Raw genomic sequence first — 7,861 nt, 5'->3', positions numbered from 1 at the left:
AGAGAGAAAGAGAAGAGGAGAGCTCCCTGGGGAAGAACATTATTTTTGTCGTTCTGCTCGTAGCTTGAAACTGAAAATTTCGGCCCCGCGCCAAATCATCCCGCCGAATCTATTCGAAAATCCCGTGACCAGTTTTACCCTTTTAACCCTGGTCCGGAAGTTACAACCCACCGACCATGGAGGGCTCATTCGGTAACAATGAAATATCTTGCCTAGATCCCGAACCCTCCCCACAGGCCACACCCACCCACCAACCATTCGCCCCCATTAGCTCAAAAATACTCTCACACGCCAAAGCTCTGACTCTCTACAGTACTAGATCTGCTTCGCCGCCGGCATACTCCTCCCCAGCGTAGCCTTATCGTGTTGGCTGTCCACCCACCTGATCCGCTCCCCCGCCGCCCTCGCCACCGACGGATCTGCTTCACCGCCAACCTCGCCACCGACGGATCTGCTTCAACGCCGACCTCGCCACCGACGGATCTGCTTCACCGCCGACCTCATCCACAGCATAGCAATCAACGCCTTTTCCTGTCGACGCACCGGATCCTCTCCAACGGAACCGGGTCTACTTCACCGCGGCCCCCCCTCCAGAGAAGCCGATCTATTCCATCGACTAGCTCGGCGCACCGGCTGTATCAACTTCACCGAATCCCTTGCCAGCCAACCAGATCTGCTTCACTAACGCCCGCTTCTACTGAAACAGGGTCGACTCATCGTCTCCCGCGTTCGCCGCCGCTGGAATGCAAGTTGCCGCCCCCGTCCACCCCGCTGCAGCTTGGTTAGTACGCTGGCCCGTTAGATCGCGGTGTTTCTTTAGCCATGTTTTGTGTAGTTATTTGCAGATCTCATATGCCATTAACTTTCTTTATTTGTTACTTCGCATGAAGTTCGTTTAAATATTGTACACTACAAAAGCATTATCCGGTCGCTACCATCATGTTCATTCTACTGACACCTGTGTGCATCCACATACTTATAGCCTTATACCCATTCATTTGCTGCCAACTGTTTTTGTACTGCATGCTATTCCTTTTATAGTCATGCTATGGGCATTTCCAATCTGGTTGTTCTTATACCACGTCATTAGCTCACCGCTAGCCGCTAGCTGTTTTCTCGTGCCTGCTATTCTCACACTGCTTTTATAATCATGCTATGTGCATTTCCAATCTGCTTGCTCTTATACCTCGTCTTTAGCTTATAGCTATTTTTTTCCATGAATGCTCCTTGCCGCATGCCTTGTATAGTTATTGCTGCGTGCATGTCTGGTCTTTGTATTATCGTAGACTAACCTGTCAATGTTATTTTTCCTAGGGATTGATCATGCGAACCACTTATTAGAATATCCAACATTAACAGCGGGGACGCTAGGGAAGGTTGGAATCTGAGTTCTTGGTTGGTAATTTTGGCAGTTTACTTCCGTCATTATCTATAACCTATATGCATTGTTCCTTATGCAAGAGATTAACACTTGGAACCCTACCATAGCAATGCCATTCATGCTTTACTATGTTTCTGCCTATTTGATATGCTTGTCTTGGAGCAACTGCGAAGGTGATTTGAACCTGACATTTGGTCATTCTTAATGCCAGTTTACTTTATGTGGAAAACCTTGGCATTACCCTACTCTCAATCTGAATGTCTGAAATTCGTATCCCATGAAAAGCAACATATAGTTGGTTTTAATCTGATATCTGGTAAATATTGGCTTATTCATTTGGCAGCTCAAGTTTTTTGTTATTTGAAACCAGCTGACTTGGTCTTAAATGTGATATCTAAACACAGATTAAGGACAATGGAGCAGGAGGATTAGCATTTCACTTGATGGCTGAACCTAAAATGACAGGCATGTCGACCACGACTAGTGCACGCAAGAGAAGGACCTGCAATGAGCCAAGATGTGCTTAGTACATGCATCTTATCTTATCTTGTGCTTATTTCTCGCTACATGTCGTTATCTGATCTCTACATTGCGTAATACATGTTTGAATAGTTAATTGTTGTAACTATGTTTGCAATATTACCAGAATGCAGTTTTAATGAAGCAGTCATCATTAGAAGATAGTCGCCAAAGCGACCCTGTGCAACATTATGATGTAAGTCTGTGCTTAGTACAAGTTCCATACATTATCTTATTTATGCAACTTGTTATTATCTTATATCTACATTGCATAATAAATGTTTGAATAGTTCACTGTTGTAACTATGTTGCAATATTACTAGAATGCAGGTGTAATGAAGAAGTCCTTAGTAGAAGATAGAGCGCAAAAAAGTTTCCGGGGTGAGCCTATGCAACGATATAATGTAAGTCTGTGCTTAGTACTTGTGACTAACTGATATCGACAATGCTTAATACATGTTTGCATAGTTCACCGTTTAACTCTTTTGGCATTATTATCAGAATGTAGTTGTGATGAAGCAATCTTCATCAGAAGAGAGGCCCACAAAAAGTTCTGATCTTTCTTCTGATGCATCCTCTCATAGCCGTCAACCTAGACAATTCCTTTCATCAAACAGTAAATATCTCAAGGTTGTACTTTATAAAAGACATGGTATTGCTGCTTTAAGATCTGTAGCTGATATGTTGACCAAGAGTAGACAAGATTCAATCAAGGCGATTGCCAAATGTCAACGTGTTATTGATGATGCTAATAGAAGTCCTCATTGATTCTATGTGATTTTTTATTTGGGCACATTAATTGCCTTGTAATTTTCCTAGTTATTTTATTTGTGTATGTAATTGTGTGTATCATTGATACCAGATTTTAGGCTCATGAAATTTAATGCAAGTTGACTAGACAAACAACCAGGGCCCTACAACTGATTGGGCCGGCCCACTTACAGTAGTGTGGGACCCACTTTCATTTTGGGTCGGCCCACCTACTTATTGGGCCGGCCCGTTAACAGGGAAGTGGGCCCCACCAGCTTATTGGGCCGGCCCACTATCTTGTTGGACCAGCCCACTTGCTATATTGTGGACCCCACATACTAAATGGGCTGGCCCTTCAACAGGAAAGTGGGACCCACCTGTGTTTTTGGCCAGGCCCACTATCTTGCTGGGCCGGCCCACTTGCTATATGGTGGACCCCACATACTAAATGGGCCGGCCCTTTAACGGGAAAGTGGGACCCACCTGTGTTTTTGGCCCGGCCCACTATCTTGTTGGGCCAGCCCAATTGCTATATGGTGGACCCCACATACTAAATGGGCCGGCCCTTTAACTGGAAATTGGGACCCACCTGTGTTTTTGGCCCGGCACACTATCTTGCTGGGCCGGCCCACTTGCTATATGGTGGACCCCACATACTAAATGGGCCGGCCCTTTAACAGGAAAGTGGGACCCACCTGTGTTTTTGGCCCGGCCCACTTTCTTGTTGGGCCAGCCCATTTGATCTATTGTGGACCCCACGTACTAAATGGGTCGGCCCGATAGCAGGAAAGTGGGACCCATATGCTAATTGGGCTGGCCCAATAACTTCTTGGGCCGGCCCAGTTGTTTTAAGGTGGACCCCACTAGGTAAATGGGCCGGGCCGATAACAGGAAAGTGGGTCCCACGTGTCTTGTGGGCCGGCCCTTTTGCCTGTTGACCGGTCAAACGAGTGCATTCGGCCCGGCCCACATGCTTAGTGGGCCGTCCCATTAAAGTTTTGACCAGTCAACCTTACAGGTTAGGCTCGGCCCACGTAACTAATGGACCAGCCCAGCTATATAGTTGACCGGTCAAACTAAGTCAGCTGGCCCGGCCCGCAAACTTAATGGGCCGGCCCGCTTAAGACGTGGCAGGCCACGTGTGGGCCTACCATCTACCACGGGGTTTCAGCCGGTTAACGCCGTTAATCGCGCTAATCTGTCTGCCACGTGGCAGTTTGCATGTAGTCAGCAGTCAACGGGCTCCAGGAAACACTTGCGCAACGGTCCGATTTTCCGTGGCGGAACGGCGCCCAAGCGCGACGGACCGAAAAAATCGTCGTAGGACTTTGCCTGACGCAGTTTCCACAACAGAACCCATATCGTTGGGTTAGGCCCATAGGCGACGAAAAATACCCCTTAGCGGACGATTTTGAGACGTTGTCTATCAGAACTTTTCTTGTAGTGGTACTTCTCTTCATGCTTGACTTCATAAGACAGAGTTTGGGGTTAGGGGTAGCTTGATACATGATTTTTCTCGTTTGAATATGTCTAGACCTTGTTATCAACTTAATTGAATGCTTACTATATATATGACATAAGAAGACTGCTATGTGCATTGGTTTTTGATTTTATTGGTTTTTTTAATTTTATGCCCATTTGAATCTTGGTCAAATCCTAGATTTGACCATGATTTAAACAAGTTGAAAACATGTATATAAAAAATTAAGCATATATCCTTCTTAGTCACTCCAAAATGAAGCTCTTGGGAGGGTTTTTGAAATTTCCATGTTTGAAACCAAAAACCACATATCTTCATGCTTGACTTCATGAGATAGAGTTTAGGGTTAGGGGGTAGATACATGATTTCTCTGGTTTGAATATATCTAGACCTTGTTTATCAATTTAATTGAATGCTTACTATGTGACATAAGAAGACTATGTGCCTTGATTTTCCATTTTTTGTTTTTTTCTGAATTTTTATGCCCATTTGAATCTTGGTCAAATCCTAGGTTTGACCATTATTTAAACAAGTTTAATAAAACATGAATATGAAAAATTAAGCATATATCCTTCTTAGTCACTCCAAAATGTAGATCTTGGTATGGTTTTTGAAATTTCCATGTTTGAAACCAAAAACCACTTCTCTTCATGCATGCTTGACTTCATAAGACAGAGTTTAGGGCTAGGGGTAGCTAGATACGGAGTACATGATGTTTCTGGTTTGAATATGTCTAGACCTTGTTTATCAACTTAATTGAATGCTTACTATATGACATAAGAAGACTACATGCCTTGGTTTTTCATTTATTTTGATTTATTTTGAATTTTTATGCCCATTTGAATCTTGGTCAAATCCTAGGTTTGACCATGATTTAAACAAGTTTAAAACATAAATATGAAAAATTAAGCATCTATCCTTCTTAGCCACTCCAAAATGTAGCTCTTGGGAGGGTTTTTGAAATTTCCATGTTTGAAACCAAAAACTACATCTCTTCATGCTTGACTTCATAAGTCAGAGTTTAGGGATAGTGGGTAGATACATGAATTTTCTGGTTTGAATATGTCTAGACCTTGTTTATCAACTTAATTGAATGCTTACTAGATGACATAAGATGACTATGTGCATTGGTTTTTCATTTTATTGTTTTTTTGAATTTTTATGCCCATTTGAATCTTGGTCAAATCCTAGGTTTGACCATGATTTAAACAAGTTTAAAACATGAATATGAAAAATTAAGCATGTATCCTTCGTAGTCACTCCAAAATGAAGCTCTTGAGAGGGTTTTTGAAATTTCCATGTTTGAAACCAAAAAACCACGTACTTCTCTTCATGCTAGACTTCATAAGACAGAGTTTGGGGTTAGGGGTAGCTTGATACATAAATTTTCTGGTTTGAATATGTCTAGACATTGTTTATCAACTTAATTGAATGCTTACTAGATGACATAAGATGACTATGTGCATTGGTTTTTCATTTTTTTTGAATTTTTATGCCCATTTGAATCTTGGTCAAATCCTAGGTTTGACAATGATTTAATCAAGTTTAAAACATGAATATGAAAAATTAAGCATCTATCCTTCTTAGTCACTCCAATATGTAGCTCTTGGGAGGGTTTTTGAAATTTCCATGCTTGAAAACCAAAAACCACTTCTCTTCATGCATGCTTGACTTCATAAGACATAGTTTAGGGTTAGGGGGTAGATACATGATTTTCCTGCTAGGTTGAATATGTCTAGACCTTGTTTATCAATTTAATTGAATGCTCACTATATGACATGAGCAGACCTTGGTTTTAATTTTTTTATACCCATTTTATTCTTCGTCAAATCCTAGGTTTGTTGACCTAGATTTGAACAAGTTTAAAACATGAATATGAAAAGGTAAGCATGTATGCTTCTTAATTAGTCACTCCAAAATGAAGCTCTTGGGAGGGTTTTTGAAATTTCCATGATTGAAACCAAAAACCACTTCTCTTCATGCTTGACTTCATAAGTCAGGGTTTAGGGATATATAGGGGGTAGATACATGATTTTTCTGGTTTGAATATGTCTAGAGCTTGTTTATCAACTTAATTGAATGCTTACAATATGACATAAGAAGACTATGTGCCTTGATTTTTCATTTTTTTTAATTATGCCCATTTGAATCTTGGTCAAATCCTAGGTTTAACCAAGATTTAAACAAGATTAAAACATGAAAATGAAAAATTAAGCCTTGATCCTTCTTATTCACTCCAAAATGAAGCTTTTGGGAGGGTTTTTGAAATATCCAGGTTTGAAACCCAAAACCACTTCTCTTCATGCATAGTTTAGGGTTAGGGGTAGATACATGAATTTTTGGTTTATAGTAAGCATTCAAGTTGATAAACAAGGTCTAGACATATTCAAACCAGAAAAATCTTGTATCTACCCCCTAAGGCTAAACTCTGTCATATATATGAAGTCAAGCGTATAAGAGGAATGGTTTTGGGTTTCAATCATGGAAAATTCAAAAACCCTCCCAAAAGCTTCATTTTTGGAGTGGATAAGAAGGATCCAGGCTTACTTTTTCATTTTCATGTTACTGACTTGTTTAATTCTTGGTCAAACCTTGGATTTGACCAAGATTCAAATGGGCATAAAAATTCAATAAAGAATTCAAAAAATGAAAACCAAAGCACATAAGCTTCTTAAGTTATAGTAAGCATTCATGTTGATCAACGGAGTCTAGACACATTTAAACAATAAAAATCCTGTATATACCCCAAACCCTAAACTCTGTCTAATGAAGTCAAGCACGAAGAGAAGTGATTTTCGGTTTAATTTTTTATTTCTTTTTTTTTTTGAATTTTTATGCCCATTTTAATCTTGGTCAAATCCTAGCAGGTTTGACCAATATTTAAACAAGTTTAAAACATGAAAATGAAAAGTAAGTATGGATCCTTCTTATTCACTCCAAAATGAAGCTTTTGGGAGGGTTTTTTAATTTTCCATGTTCGAAACCCAAAATGACATCTCTTCGTGCTTTACTTCATAAGACAAAGTTTAGGGGTAGGGGGTAGATACATGACTTTTCTGGTTTGAATATGTCTAGACCTTGTTTATCAACTTGAATGCTTATTATATGACATCAAAAGACTATGTGTTTTTTTTTTGAATTTGTTATGCCCATTTGAATCTTGGTCAAATCCTAGGTTTGACCAAGATTTAAACCAGTTTAAAACATGAAAATGAAAAGTAAGCTTGGATTCTTCTTAGTCACTCCAAAATGAAGCTTTTGGGAGGTTTTTTAAATTTCCATGTTTGAAACCCAAAACCACTTCTCTTAATGCTTGACTTCATAAGACAGAGTTTAGGGTTAGGGGCCAAGTATATACATGATTTTTCTTGTTTAAATATGTCTAGACTATGTTTATCAACTTGAATGCTTACTATATGACATCAAAAGACTATGTGTTTGGTTTTGATTTTTTTTGAATTTGTTATGTCCATTTGAATCTTGGTCAAATCCTAGGTTTGACCAAGATTTAAACCAGTTTAAAACATGAAAATGAAAAGGTAAGCCTGGATTCTTCTTAGTCACTCCAAAATGAAGCTTTTGGGAGTTTTTTTAATTTCCAATTTTTGAAACCCAAAACCACTTTTCTTCATGCTTGACTTCATAAGACAGAGTTTAGGGTTAGGGGGGTATATACATGATTTTTCTGTTTTGAATATGTCTAGACTTCGTTGATCAACTGTAATGCTTAC

At 39.9% G+C, this 7,861-nt stretch overlaps 1 long non-coding RNA gene across 1 annotated transcript; it reads left to right on the top strand.

Moving 5' to 3' along the window:
• The first annotated feature begins 666 nt into the window (after positions 1-666).
• LOC127313193 (uncharacterized) lies at positions 667-1,883 on the top strand. Its single transcript, XR_007858825.2, has 3 exons — positions 667-781; positions 1,315-1,376; positions 1,786-1,883. It is a non-coding gene; the product is annotated as an uncharacterized lncRNA (long non-coding RNA).
• Positions 1,884-7,861: the final 5,978 nt, after the last annotated feature.

This window comes from Lolium perenne, chromosome 7 (genome assembly GCF_019359855.2).
Source record: "Lolium perenne isolate Kyuss_39 chromosome 7, Kyuss_2.0, whole genome shotgun sequence".
Taxonomy (NCBI): domain Eukaryota; kingdom Viridiplantae; phylum Streptophyta; class Magnoliopsida; order Poales; family Poaceae; genus Lolium; species Lolium perenne.
This window is presented reverse-complemented; position numbering and strand designations above follow the sequence as displayed.